Source organism: Palaemon carinicauda, chromosome 12, assembly GCF_036898095.1.
Source record: "Palaemon carinicauda isolate YSFRI2023 chromosome 12, ASM3689809v2, whole genome shotgun sequence".
Lineage (NCBI taxonomy): Eukaryota > Metazoa > Arthropoda > Malacostraca > Decapoda > Palaemonidae > Palaemon > Palaemon carinicauda.
Window position 1 is genome coordinate 68153708 of NC_090736.1, and position 15000 is coordinate 68168707.

Here is a 15000-nt window from a genome sequence, read left to right on the forward strand (position 1 = left end):
TTATCATTCTATTACTGAAATAATGACTTAATTGCTATCATAATCATATGCATGCTTTTCAGCTTGAAGGCTTATCAGTTTGTAATTATCTTTATACTGCCGAGCTTAAGGATTTCATAGACACTACAGTTACCCTTATCTTGCCGGATTTAAAGATTTAGCAATTACTGTAGTTATCTTTATGTCAACCGGCATAAATACAAACAAATATTTCAGTTTACTACATTACAGTGCTTACACTTGTTAGGTTTTATAGGTATGTTTACAGAGTTCAAAGACTACTCATATATTTTAATTAATTTTACGTTGCCAACCCTAAGATCATAACAAAGATTGGAGTTATTTTTGCTTCACTAACAGATGTGCAACTCGTTAATTCTTACGATTATTTAGTTTTCAAAAACTAGATTCACTTTTACCACTCATGTAAACATTTTGAAATTCTATCTCCGATTTATCCAATCTTACGCCATTTCGCGTGTCGTTATCTTATTTCTCTATAAACTCCCCAGTAATGTGATCGTACCTGAAGGTTGTCCAGCTGCTGATGACGTATTAGAAGGAGCATCGTTATTTGAAGGGACGTTTCTCCTTGGAGTAAATCTTGGAGACACATTGAAGTGCTCTATGTTGTCCATCTCGTGAAGGTGGAATTTTTCAGTTGTAATCGAGTCTAGTCTAACTGTTGGCTCAGGTCTGAGGTCCTGCAGGGTGAAGCACGGGGTCAGGTCAGGCTTCATATCCTGTCACAAATAAACAGGTGAAGTCGTTAGAGATATCGTGGAAGAAAATGAAACTTTCAAATTAAGATTAGCATTTTTTCCCTTCTTTAATTTTATGGAAGTAAGGTGACATAGATTAAAAATTCAATATATATATATATATATATGTGTGTGTGTGTGTGTGTGTGTGTGTGTATGTATATATATATATATATATATCCCTTTCTGAGTTTGGGATACCTTAACGTGGTGAAAAGGGCTTGCGTATTGACCTGATCAGCAAAGCTCTACCAGTCAGGGTTACCCATACTAGGTTGGTTTGCTGTGTACGATTAGATGAAAATCTCCTATCAAACTCAAAGCATAAATTGGCATGTCTGAGGTCTTTGTCCTGCAATGGACTGGAAACGGCTGCATTTTTTTTTTACTCTCTCTCTCTCTCTCTCTCTCTCTCTCTCTCTCTCTCTCTAAATAAATAAATAAATAAATAAATAAATAAATAAATAAATAAATAAAAAAGAAATATAATTTCCTACTTTGAGGTCACATTGCCACCTGACACCAAACTGGGAATTTTTTTTCTTTTTTTTTATCTTTTTCCTCCACTAACTTTATCTCTCAAAACTCACCATAATCCCCCGAATCTTTTCCCCCCAAATCCATGTATATTCAGCATCTGCAAACTTTTCCCAATATCCATTATTTTTATTACTATACGTTCTCATATTTCTGTAGTTTTTACTCAATCATTAAATGAGTGCTCAAAAGGCAGCACTTTATTTTACAGTTTAAAGATCGATTATGATCGGCAGAGGTAAGGGAAAAGTCAATCTTCCAAGTCAGGACCTAGGAGGACCAGGCAATGACTGGTGATGACACAGCAAGTAAACATGTAGAATCTCTCTAACACTCCATCCCTAGGTCACATGGATGGTAAAGTTGCAAACACCTATAGAAACTATTAGGCTTTGGCAGGTCTCGAACTCACGTTACCTAGATTGCGTGGCAAGGAAGTTTCCAATAGCCTTGTTTTTAAGATCATGTATATTTTCTCCTCTTCTTTATACTTGCATAAGTGTCTCATTATTTGTGGAACTTTGCAATCCTTACACATTGTCTCATTCAACCTACGGTCTTCTTTGGTATGTTCTGTTAAGGAACAAATTTCTGATATTGGATCTTCATATTACAAGGTATGCATTGGATTTATGTATTTGGGTATGCTTGCATATTGTAATACGTACTGGGTAATTATAGCTTATCATCACATATGTTTATATTCCTTCTCTTCTGTGGTATCCTTTTATGTAAAATTTCATTCCTTTAATCAAAGATTTTGGTGAAGGAATATTTAAGGGATGATTAAAAAAAATCATTGGATCTATCAGCCAACGGTTCATATTCTCCATCCAATCAGAAAATAATTTTCTTCCTCCTCTCCTGGGATATTTTTAATCACAACTCTTGGGTCTATTTTATTCCCAAGGAATGAATTGTTTATTTCTTCTCCTTCCTCCCATATCTTATCTTTCAGCAGTTTTTTTCTTCGATAAACTTCAACGTGTAATGGTCCAACTTCTGCTTCTCTGCGCAATATTTTAAAATTTCACAAATAAGTGTGAATCACCATAGTAGCTTTATTTTATAGTTATAATTCGTATGAATAATTTGTTCAACCTATATTTAATCATTGTATTTCCCAGTTATTTATTCACAGCTTTCATCTTTTCATTTATCCTGATGGATATTTTAAAGAAAATTCTCCATATCATTCATATTACGCACTACCGCATTCTTTTACCTTTTTATTAAATTAATATTACATACTATTTTTACTGCTTCATTACATGTGTAAGATATACCTGGTTACAAACTTTACCTGGAATTCAATCTGTCGAGTAACAAACGCAACATGGTAATCTAATTGCTGGTAATGCAAGATGATACATCAACATGCACCACATCCTTTGGTCATAAATGCAAACATTTTTTTCTTTCTGTCTACAATTTTATTTCCTCGCTGAATTTCACCCTTCTAATCCCATTTATTTTCAATCTTCGGCCATTTGGTCTACAGCTTTTTCCTTACAAGTTCTCAGGGTTTTTCCAACATGCCTGGACCAGCAACACTCAACACAAGCTTTCATTAATCCTTGCAGTCTGGGGAAAATATCCTGCCTTTTTTCTAAAGAAAATATAACCGATATTATCAACTATATCCCTCATTAATTGAATTTCAATATTTTTTCAGAATTTCTGGAATATCAGTGTAGGGTATTAGTATACACAACTTTTATGCATACAATAATGTAATTATATTTTTTACCATAACTATTTATGCTATTTTTTTATTATTCATTTACTTTTTTCTTTCACTGGTTAAAGACAGGAAAAAGTTTGCTCACCTGTCCTCTCTCCACCAAACAAAGACCAGGGAGGACTAGACAATGGTTACTAATGTCCTACCAAGTAGATCTCTGGGCCCACGCAAACATGGACTGTAGGCTTGTGTTTATCATTGAGTGGGCATTAAATACTGGACTTGTCGAAAAGAAATGTAAACTAACCTTTGATTTTATTTTTAAGCACTCTGCTCTCTCTCTCTCTCTCTCTCTCTCTCTCTCTCTCTCTCTCTCTCAGAGATGTATTTCCGAAGGCCTTTTCCTCATGTTATTGCACTTGCCAGAGGCTTACTATGCTTCTATTGTTAGTGAGATTTATTTTTAGAAAATCTGTGTAGGGCGTAGTAAATGTTTCTTGTTACAGACATAAAAACACCCACGTATACACACACACACACACACACATATATATATATATATATATAGTTGACACAGCAGGTGCTATAGCATTCAATGTTCGATATATATATATATATATATATATTCTGTGTAACAAAACTAAAAGTCTGCCTTTATGATATGAAATACTTTGAGTGACTTACATTAAGGAGGACGTTTTTTTCCTCCTGTGCCATAACGGGGGTTTCGAAGTGCAGGAAGACCAGCTTGGACAATCCCCCCAAGACGATCTTCTTGATGATATGCGGAACCTCGGTCCCCCGAACTCCTCGGTGGTGGATGTTTAAGGTTAGCACGGACATCCCCGAGGAGAAGCTGACCAGACAGATTGTCACTCCATAGTACATTCCTGAGGGGAATGATTTAATTCAGGTTTCATTACAGTGTCCACTTCAAATGGTAAAAATAGGCCTAAGTATTTGATATAGAGATTAATGTTGGATTTTTCAGTAAATATTCTATGAGGAGTGATATGCTTAGTAAAATCAGTGTAGTGTGTACTTGGGTGAGACTATGTTACAGCTCATTCATCACTTTCAACAACCAAAAAAAAAAAAAACGAAAAAACAAGAACAAAAAATATAAAGAAATAGACTGATAATTATCTAACATAAATGAGTTTACAACAATAATTATAGCGGCCAATTTGGGCATTATTACATGTAATGTTAAAATAAACTTAGAGTTTGAAATTGAGATTACCAACTATGAATAAATAAAAAAAAAATAAAATCAGTAAAAACTAAAATAGGAACGGAATAAAGTTAGGACGCTCATAAAAGCAAAAAGTTTACCCAGCTCCGGTTTTTGGTATATTTTTTTTCAAGCTTCACGTGAAACTATAGCATGTATTACAGGAAAAAAAGACGATCAAGCGTTTATTGGTAATACCAAACGAGAATAATCGAACCAAAATAATTGAAAATACTCGGAAATGTAATATTCGCAACAATGATTGTATCATGCACTTTTGTTTTGGCTTAGAGTAAAACGACAACTGAATTACCAACTTATCTCCAATATTGAATCAAATCAAATAATCCCGTATAATGAAGAAAAGGAAAACACTCCTAAATCATATGTTTACAGCAATCATGTCTGATCTCTCTACTTTACTGTTGTAGCTAGTTTAAAGGTTTAAAGGCCGCTCATGAATGGCAGAGGCAAGGGACAGTAACATTGCCCTATCAAGCAGAACAATGCCCTAGAGACTGACTATATATAAATGTGATCAGCACCCAAGGCCCATCTCCACCCACGGTAGGACCAAGGAGGGCCAGGCAATGGCTGATGATGACTCAGCAAATAGACCTATAGGCTCCCCCAAACACCCCATCCTTAGCTCACAAGGTGAGGTAGCAGCAACCAAAGAAACTAACGTGTTTGAGCGGGACTAAAACCCCAGTCTGGCGTTCTCCAGTCAGGGACGTTACCGCATCGGCTACCACAAACATAAAGCTATATAAAAATGATAGAACTTCCTTAGGCAATTTCCTTTCGAACTTTTCCAAATTTTCCCTCCTTATTGCTTGGCAATTAACATTAATTCGATCATTGTAACTTTGGCCTCTCGTGCAATCAACAAAGACTAATTGATTTTTGAGAAGTCTGGATCTCAGAAAGCAATAGGCATTAGCTGTAAATTTATTCAATTACCAAGTGATTGATTTTGTATGAAGTCAATCTGTACTTGTTTGAAATAAATGTCAGATGTAACATAGACAATTATTGCCTGGTATGATGAAATATGACGATGATTTTTATCAGAATGAGTATTTATTGAAATAATTTAACTTAATAATTTTAGTAATCAATATTCAAATGGAATATGACAATTTTTGTATTAATATTTTATGATCAATAATAGCAAAAATATGTAATTATTGAATAATTGACAATCACCCAAATTTTTAGATTCACATATTATAAGACTATTGAATAAGTACTAATATCCTAAATACGTAAAAAAGAAGCGAATTTGAGTCAGTTGATTTACTCCTTAACAAACCATTGATGTGTTCAACAGAATTTTTTTTATTTTCATATTGATTCTGAATAATCATCTTCGCCACTCCTGCTTACTCGAGTTTACACTATTGATATTTAACAAGATAAACATTCATCTGCCCAAAAGCGTTAATTTTACATTAAAATACACAATTTTCCGTGTATTTATGATAAATAAAATAACCCACAATGTATGAAAAATAGAAGTTTATTTAGCTTTCGAAGGGACCATCTCCCTTCCTCTTCAGAATACGTATTCTGAAGGGGAAGGGAGATGGTCCCTTCGAAAGCATTAATCTTATATTCGTAGATATAAATTCGGTAATGTTTTTACTCTCTTCGTTATGAAAGACAAAATTTGGGAAAATGGAATTGAAAATAACAATCTCAATTCTTATGTCACCTGTCTTAGTTTCTTACTATGAATCTTCCTTGCTTCACTTATCATCTTTATGCCCCATGTATCCTACTTTCATTTATATCTTATTTCCCTTCTGATAATCATATTCTTGTTTACTATTAACAATACATATGATCAATGCCCAAGTCCCCTCTACATCAAGCTAGGACCAGGGAGGGCCAGGCAATCGCTGCTGATGACGTAGCATGCAAGGCCTATAGGTTCCTCCAAACTCTCAATTCCTAGCTCACAAACTTTCAAGTCTGATCGGGGCTTGAACTACCGTCCAACAGATTGCGAGACAGGGACGTTTCTCATGGGATACCACAACCCCAAGTCATTTATTCCACTGAAATATTTACCTTCAAGATTTAGATAAATTAAGGTCATTTCTATCGCTAGGTAATTCTTCCATCTATAATTACTCTATTCTGTGAAATACGTACACTGAAATAAATAATATTTTAAGATATTCTCCTTTTCAAAAATCTTATGTATATGCTTTGTTAGAATCCACGTATTCCCAACAAACAAGTCCTTCTCTGGGAACCTTTGGATAAAAATCTATATTCATATTCACTTCTAACGTTTGCCAATTGTATTATTATTATCATTACTAGCTAAGCTACAATCCTAGTTGGAAAAGCAGGAAGCTATAAGCCCAAGGGCCCCAACAGGGAAAATAGCCTAGTGAGGAAAGACAATAAGGAAACAGATGAAATATTGTGCCTGAATGTTCCATTCAAAAAGAGAATTTTAATCCAAGAGAGTAGAAGGTCATGGTACAGAGGCTATGGCACTACCCAAGACTAGAAAAAAAGGGCTTAATTTTGTAATGTCCTTCCAGAAGAGCTGCTTACCGTAGCTAAAGAGTCTCTTCTACCCCTGGAGTGGAGAGGAATTTTTCATATACCTTAATGTTGTCAGATATATGAAGAAAGAGGAGAATGTTTAAAGAATGCGCCAGATTATTTGTTGTTTCAATGAATGTGTAGGCAAAGCAAAATGAGTCGTAATCAGAGAGGGATCCAATGTAGTATTGTATCGACAATCAAAGGACTCAATGACTCTCTGGCAGTAGTAGCTAAACGGGTGGTTGGTGTCTACATTTCTATTTGAATTACCCAACACAACTACCCTTTCCCGTCTCTGTAAGTTAGATAACCTTACAATAGCAGCATTTTCTTCTACCAGACTCCTTTTTATGTTTATACTATTTGAAGTAACATATTTGTATACCTTAATTCAACTCTTTCCAAGTATTCTTTTCAAATAAGGGTTGAAAAATCGTAAATACTTTGACCAGAAATAAACCAGTAAGGGAAAGATTCAGCCCATAGAATTTTGTAAACAATAAAAGCAGAAAGTGACAGAGAAGAGAGGCAAGATATACAATGGTTGTGACAAGTGAGTTATGTTACAGAAAACGGAGATCCTCCATCTAAGTAAAAAATGCGAGTAAAGTTTTAGCGACAGATTTCGGAAGTGCCAAGAGAAGCAACACAGGAGTTTTTATGAGAGAGAGAGAGAGAGAGAGAGAGAGAGAGAGAGAGAGAGAGAGAGACGGGATCTAGTGTACGACACATTGAAGATGATATTTGAAGGGAACCCAAATGTGTTAGTAACAGTAGCACACCAATAAATGGTGGAAGGAGTAAAACTCTAAGAACCAGAGAAAGATCTTCAAGAACCAGCGAATAAAACTCTAAGAACCAGAGAAAGATCTTCAAGAACCAGCAAATAAAACTCTAAGAACCAGAGAAAGATCTTCAAGAACCAGCGAATAAAACTCTAAGAACCAGAGAAAGATCTTCAAGAAATCAACAGTAATGAATCTACAATTTTGACTATGTATCATAGTCCACCGAAGAAATGAAAACATTTAATACCAACAAATGAATGTTACACAAACTGAGGAACTGGATCTTCAATCAACATCCTAAGAAAACCAAGGACTGACATTCAACGTTAACTAAACATTGAAGAAACATATCCAGGAAGCACTACCTTCAACGGAAATCGGACCGAAAACATTCACCCAAACATCAATAAGAAGAAACAATCCAGTGAGAGTGAAAGGAAATGACGACATCACCCTTCGCCCATATAAAACGAAGCTAAGTACATTTTCTTTATTCATTTCAGTTTTGAGCAGTGAAGTATAGTTATCACGATTCGATCGTCCATTATTGCTGGGGTGAGTTGTTTGCTAATCTTTAATTTTCTTTCATTTAAGGAAACTGTATTCAACTTCAAATTCTAGTCTAGAATTATTTTTTTCTCTCTGTGCTAATTCCGTTTTCTTTCAGAAGTTCTTGGGAAATATCTTTGTATTCTGTTTTCTTTCAGAAGTTCTCGGGAAATATCTTTGTATTAGTACCATTGTTTTGGGGGATTTTGTTATAATCTTTATCATTTAGTGCTTATGCGTTTACGCAGTGGACGTCTGTATTCATATAGATATTTTGATAGGATTGCAAGGAGTCGCAGAGATAGAAAAAGAAATACAGTAAACATGACGCCCGCTGTGAGCCCCACCCCTGGACCGAGTAACCCAACCCCAGGACATGGTAACCCCCCTCCCATTGTGACACTAGTAAATGCTCGCTCTACACTCCTTCCTTTTCAAGGTCGGGTTAATGGGTTCTTGCCTCAGAATGTGGAGTCATGGATTTCATCCATCGATGCTCATTTAAATGCTAAACAGATTATAGACCCCTTTGTACAATTACAAGAAGCTAAAAGTTTTATAGACTTTTCTAAAGGAGATGCGAGTTCGTACTTAAGGGGTGTTTCATTTTGAGAAGCATTTACCTTGGATGATTTCAAAGTTAGGCTACGTGCAGTCTATGGAGGTGAGGAAGCCTTATATGTAGTTTTAACATTAAGAAATACACTTATCAAGCCACTATGACTCAGCTTAATGTTATTGAGAAAGCAGCTCTCCTAGCCGATAGGCTTAACGAATATCAAGATATTTTGGGTAATTCCACTTGGGTTACTAGAGATAAAATCTCCGTGAAAGATTTCTTACGATTAATGTATTTAACTTGCATGACACTTATGTTGTCTGAAGCTTTAGTGCGGTGTTTTGATAAAAAGTTACCGCCTGCAAGTACGGAATTGGATGTATATAAACAGATAAAGAAACATATGTCTAAGTGTCCTGATCTGGATCCCGTGTTTATACAAGTTTTTGCAAAAAAATGAAACAAAGCCACATCAAGTACACATAGTTAATAATAGTCAAGTTGCAGGAATGACGTGTTATAATTGCAAACGTCAAGGTCACTTGATTGCGGACTTCAGAACGAGATTCTGTTCGTTACATAATAGTTCAACTCATTCATATAGTCAGTGCTACTCGCGTAAGACACAACAGAATCCTAGAAATACAGTCAATTCCACAGTCAGTTCCATATGGAAATAAGAAGAAAAATCCTCAGTTTAATAAGAAGAAACAGCCAAATGTCAATGTAGTTCAAAATCAGAAACAAACAAATAGTTCTTTGAATAACGCTGATCCTAGGTCGTCAAACCAGAATCGCCAGGTCAGACTAATTTTCAGAATGTGCAGAGCAAAGCAAATACCACATAATTAACTCCAGTGGGGAAGAGAGTGATGTTGGATCAAGGTCATTCATGTCAATAGATTTTCCTATGAAACACACGGACGAATTAAATAAATCAGTGCATGCTCCCGTAGATTTGCAACAAATTCATACAATAATAAGCTAAAATGAGTTACGACCAACATTATATGCTGTAAATTTAGAACACAGATCATTTTCATTATTTTTGGACTCTGGTAGTCCACGTAATATCATGGATTTGAGGACACATCATTTGTTGTTTTCGAACTTCCCAATAGAAAAGTCCGGAGTAAGACTCTCGGGTATAGGAAATAATGAATTAAATGTAATAGGCGTAACTCATGTTCAGATCAAGGTCAGTGAGCGCAAGTTTGCCGATGCATTTGTTGTTGTACAAAACATTGATATGTATTCAGCTGTAATTATAGGATATCCATCTATGGGCAATCAAAACATTATCTTAGCCCCTGCCAAGCCCAGCATGTATATCAAAAGAAAATTCTTTAAGTCTTCTGATACCTTAAAATCAGTTTTGGATAAAAAGGAGACGACAAATAAAACAGTGACATACGTTGAAGAACCAATAACTTGTCTCACTAATAAAGAAATAATATACGCGACCCTACAAAATTCTCGTTCACCCGTAATATCATCTTGCACGCAATCTATCGAGCCGAACATACCTTGGAATTTAATAGTGCAAGTAAAGAAAACATTACCGGGATCTGAAATATTAATCCTTTCCAACACTTTGAAAACTAACGGGTTGTCTGTCACACAAGCTATTTATACAGTAGGCTCACATCAACAATATAATATTGAAGTCTGTAGTTATTTAAATACCACTTTAGTAATTCACAAAAATCAACATATCTTGGATGTAGAAGTTTATAAACATTATATTCTTATCGTTGCTGAAATGAATCACGCTCAATCAGTTGCGGATGAATCCCTTTTGCAATCTATTAAAAATAAAATAATAAAGACATTCAAGACGAAGAAATTCAGCAGAAAATTCTTGGACTTTTAACTAAATATCATGATGTTTTTTCCACTACGGATGGATCCTTAGGAAAAACAAATGTTATCGAACATCATGTAAGGTTAAAGGATAAGCAGAAAATTATCTATGTACCCTCGTACAGACTCCTTATGAAATTCTAGAATGAGATAAATGATGAAGTAGGTAAAATGCTAGAAGAAGGAGTCATTAGGAAATCTAAGAGCCCTTATAATTTTCCATTAATAATTGTACCGAAAAAAGATCGAACATGGCGTACCTGCGTAGACTTCCGTGGCCTAAATGAGGAGACGATCCCTGATCAATTCCCAGTGCCATGTACTGACAATATTTTATCTTTGTTAGGTCAGAATAAATATTTTACCAGTTTGGACTTACTTAAAGGCTTTCACCAGATATCATTAAAAGAAAATAGTATCCCATACACAGCCTTCAGCACAGCCAGGGGACATTATGAATTTTTACGGATGCCTTTTGGTTTACGTTGTGCTCCCATAACATTTACAAGAATGATTAATATAGAGTTTGGAGACTTGCTAGGGGATATATTGCATGCCTATATGGACGACCTTGTAATCTTTTCCACTACCTTAGAAGATCATCTACGTAAATTAGAACTAGTACTACAGAGACTAAGACAACATAACTTAAGGGTCAAGATTAGTGAGTGTGAATTTTTCAAAACAGAATTTGTCTATTTAGGTTTTACGGTGTCAAGCCAAGGTCTTAAAGTAGTCCATGATAAGGTGTCAGCTATCAGTAACTTTCCGATACCTACTAATGTCAAGGGAATACAGCAATTTCTGGGTTGTAGTGGATATTACAGGCGTTTTATACGCGATTATTCAATAATAGCCGCTCCCTTAAATGATCTTACAAAGAAGGGCGTAGATTTCATATGGTCTGAGTAGCATCAACAGGCGTTTAATAACTTGAAAGATGAACTGTGTAGTTCTCTTACCTTAAAATTTCCTGACTTCGGTAAGGAATTCTTCATTGCAACAGACGCCTCAGACTTAGGAGTAGGTGGGGTATTGCTTCAGCAATATGATAAACAATTTTTCCCGATAGCTTTTTATTCTCGAAAAATGAGAACTTCGGAAAGTAAGTATGCAGTAATAGACAAGGAAGGGCTAGCTATTGTTAATTCACTAGTGCATTTTAAGTTCATAATATACGGTTATCCCGTTAAGGTTCTTACTGATCATAAACCACTAACCGACTTCTTTAAAGGCTTCAGCCACAGACCCAAACGAACTCGGTGGCATTTGATCATTCAAGACTTTGGCGCGAGAATCGGGTATTTACCTGGGAGAGCAAATATCTTTGCTGATGCATTATCACACAACCCCGTGTCATCTTGTACAGAGCCATTAGCTGAATTAATATATATATCAACATCCATGCCTATTGTTAAAACAATATCTGAACAAGAAGATTTGGGCTGGAGTGCTGAATTATTGCAGACTGAGCAAAGAAAAGATCAGAAATTAGAAAAAATTTTAAATGCTTTGAAAGGCAATCTTAAGGAAAAGGAATATATGAAGTATAAGCAGCAGAATTATATAATCAAGGACAATATTCTGTGTAGAACCGTGACAAGGAAAACCCGCAATACACCACATGTAACTAACGACCAGGTAGTAGTACCAATCTCACTTATTTCTACTGTCCTAAATTGGTTGTATGCAAATCCATTGCATGGACACCTGGGGTTCTCATTAATGTCACAAAAAGCCAAATCATTGTTTTATTGGCATACGATGCTTAGATATAAAAAAACACATAGCTGATTGTCGCACTTGTCAGGAAAAGAAAAGGCATACGAAAACACCTGTCAGCCTAGGGGTTTATCCCGTGCCCAATCAACCCTTTAAAAGGATACATTTAGATTTATTAACAGGATTTTACGAGTCAGACAGAGGAACTAAGCACCTCTTAGTAATTGTAGATGCTTTAACTCGATATATAGAACTAATAGTGCTTAAAACTAAAACTGCGATTGAATGCGCTAGGAAGTTTTACGAGTGTTACATTTGTAAACATGGAATTCCACACATGATAATCTCAGACTCGGGTGGAGAATTTAATAATCACTTTCTTACCTCATTATGTGAATTCCTTAGCATAAAGAATATAAATACCATGATATATCACCCAGAGTCGAATGGGCTAGTGGAAAAGCGAATAGGAAGGTTTTAATTATATTAAGAGTAACACTAGGGGGATCAGACCCCAACTGGGATATTGCAATACCTGCGGTACTGAGTACTCTGAATCATTCATATCATATATCAATTAAAATGTCACCGCACGAGGCATTGTATGGTACCCCAGTTAGAATGCCTTTCCATATATTAACGCCTACAACTAATTTATCAAATCCTTTAAAAGAATATATAAATGCAAGCAAAAGTTGTTTTGATATCCTTCGAAAGAATTTAGAAGAATCACAAATCATAATGAAAAGGAATCATGATAAAATAGCAAAGCCAACTAAAACCTATACCGTGGGTGATAATGTATACATACAGGTAAATGTACGTAAAGTACTCAATTATAAACTAACACCTATGTTTGAAGACCCATTTAATATTTTGAAAACATTAACGGCCAATAGGTTTGGAGTTCAAAACGTATCCCAACCCACTGATGAGAGAATCGTACCATTGGCTCACATAAGAAATTAAAATAAGAGGGAAAGAAGTGAGGGAAAGAAGTGAGGGAAAGATTTTTATTTTTTTTTGTTTTTGTGAACATTATATGTTAAAAGTTTTTCTTCTTAATACAGAAGTAATTACATATATTTTTCTCATTACAGGTTTCCAAGATGAAGTTTTTATTGTTACGAGTTATATTCTAATTATGGCGCTATAGTTGAAAGACAAGAAGACGTTTTCATTACATCAAGTAACGTAGTTGTTGAAGTGCATATGCAAGCAAATTTTCTCCCAGAGAAGGACGTCACTACCTTAAAGAGCCCCATTTCAAGATTTGCTGTTTCATTAAATGATATGTATAGAAGACACTTTCCTTTCAATACAGAGAGTTCGCTTGCATCGACACTAAAAGTTGCAGAGATGCTATCTGATGACTTACAAAATAAGACTTACGAGGCAGAATCTTCGGCTCGTGACTTTTTGATGTGGACAGTAGGACACGATAACCTTGAGAAACGTAGCCCGTTTATTTTTGCTGCACTAAAAATCTTTGGTTCTATTGCAAGTTTAGTCTTAGGATTTCAAATCGTCTTAAGATTAGTAATCAAAATAAGAAAAATGAGTTTTTGACTCATGAAAATTAATTGATTATGTCAGAACTAAGGAATCAGTTAGCTTCAATCAATCAAATTATGAGTTTGGTAAACAAACATTTTAGTAATATCAGTCAGATTATGGAAGTACAGGATTTGTTGGCAACGTTAACGTATTTATGATTCAAAAATAGATCACATACATAATAGAATTGCATATTTCATTGAGAAATCAAAAGACTATGTGGAACCTATCACGTTAGCGCCTAAAGGTGTACTGTCACCGCATTTGTTGCCAATAAGAGACTTAATGTTAATTGTGGAGAACGGACGGGAGAGATTAGGTTATGTTCCTTTGTTAGACGCAAGTAGGTTAGAATTTCATTACAGCCTAATTACAGTAAGTGTTGAAAATCACTTGATTATGATTACAATTCCCTTTGATTCTTCCGATGCCTGGCAATCTTACAGGATATCACCATTTCCGACTTTCATGACGAATCACTCAAATCCAGTAATATCCAATTTGACAGGACATATATTGATTTCCCCAGACAGGAAAACATATACGATCTTTAAAGACTTAAATAAATTAACTCACTGTTCAGACGCAATGGATAAAAAAATATATACAGCTGACTCATTTGAATTCCATAAAAACTCAATGGATGCATGCGAGTTAGGTAGAGTACTAGACGGTGCTCTCTCCCATACACATGAAAATTGTCTGGAAAAACTTTATCTCTTAGACAATAATAAGTTGAATTGTATGGTGATATATATATATATATATATATATATATATATATATATATATATATATATATATATATATATATATATATGTGTGTGTGTGTGTATGTGTATGTTTGTGTGTATACACACACACACACACACATATATATATATATATATATATATATATATATATATATATATATATATATATATATATATATATATATATATATATATATATATTATATATATATATATATATATATATATATATATATATATATATATATATATAGTATACAGTAAATATATATATATATATATATATATATATATATATATATATATATATATATATATATATATATATATATATATATATATATATATATATATATGTATATATATATATATATATATATATATATATATATATATATATATATATATATATATATATCTATA

At 34.4% G+C, this 15000-nt stretch overlaps 1 pseudogene; it reads right to left on the reverse strand.

The window, feature by feature from the left end:
• The window catches only part of LOC137650876 (neuronal acetylcholine receptor subunit alpha-7-like), a 197765-nt pseudogene that overhangs the window by 8024 nt on the left and 174741 nt on the right, over positions 1–15000 (reverse strand).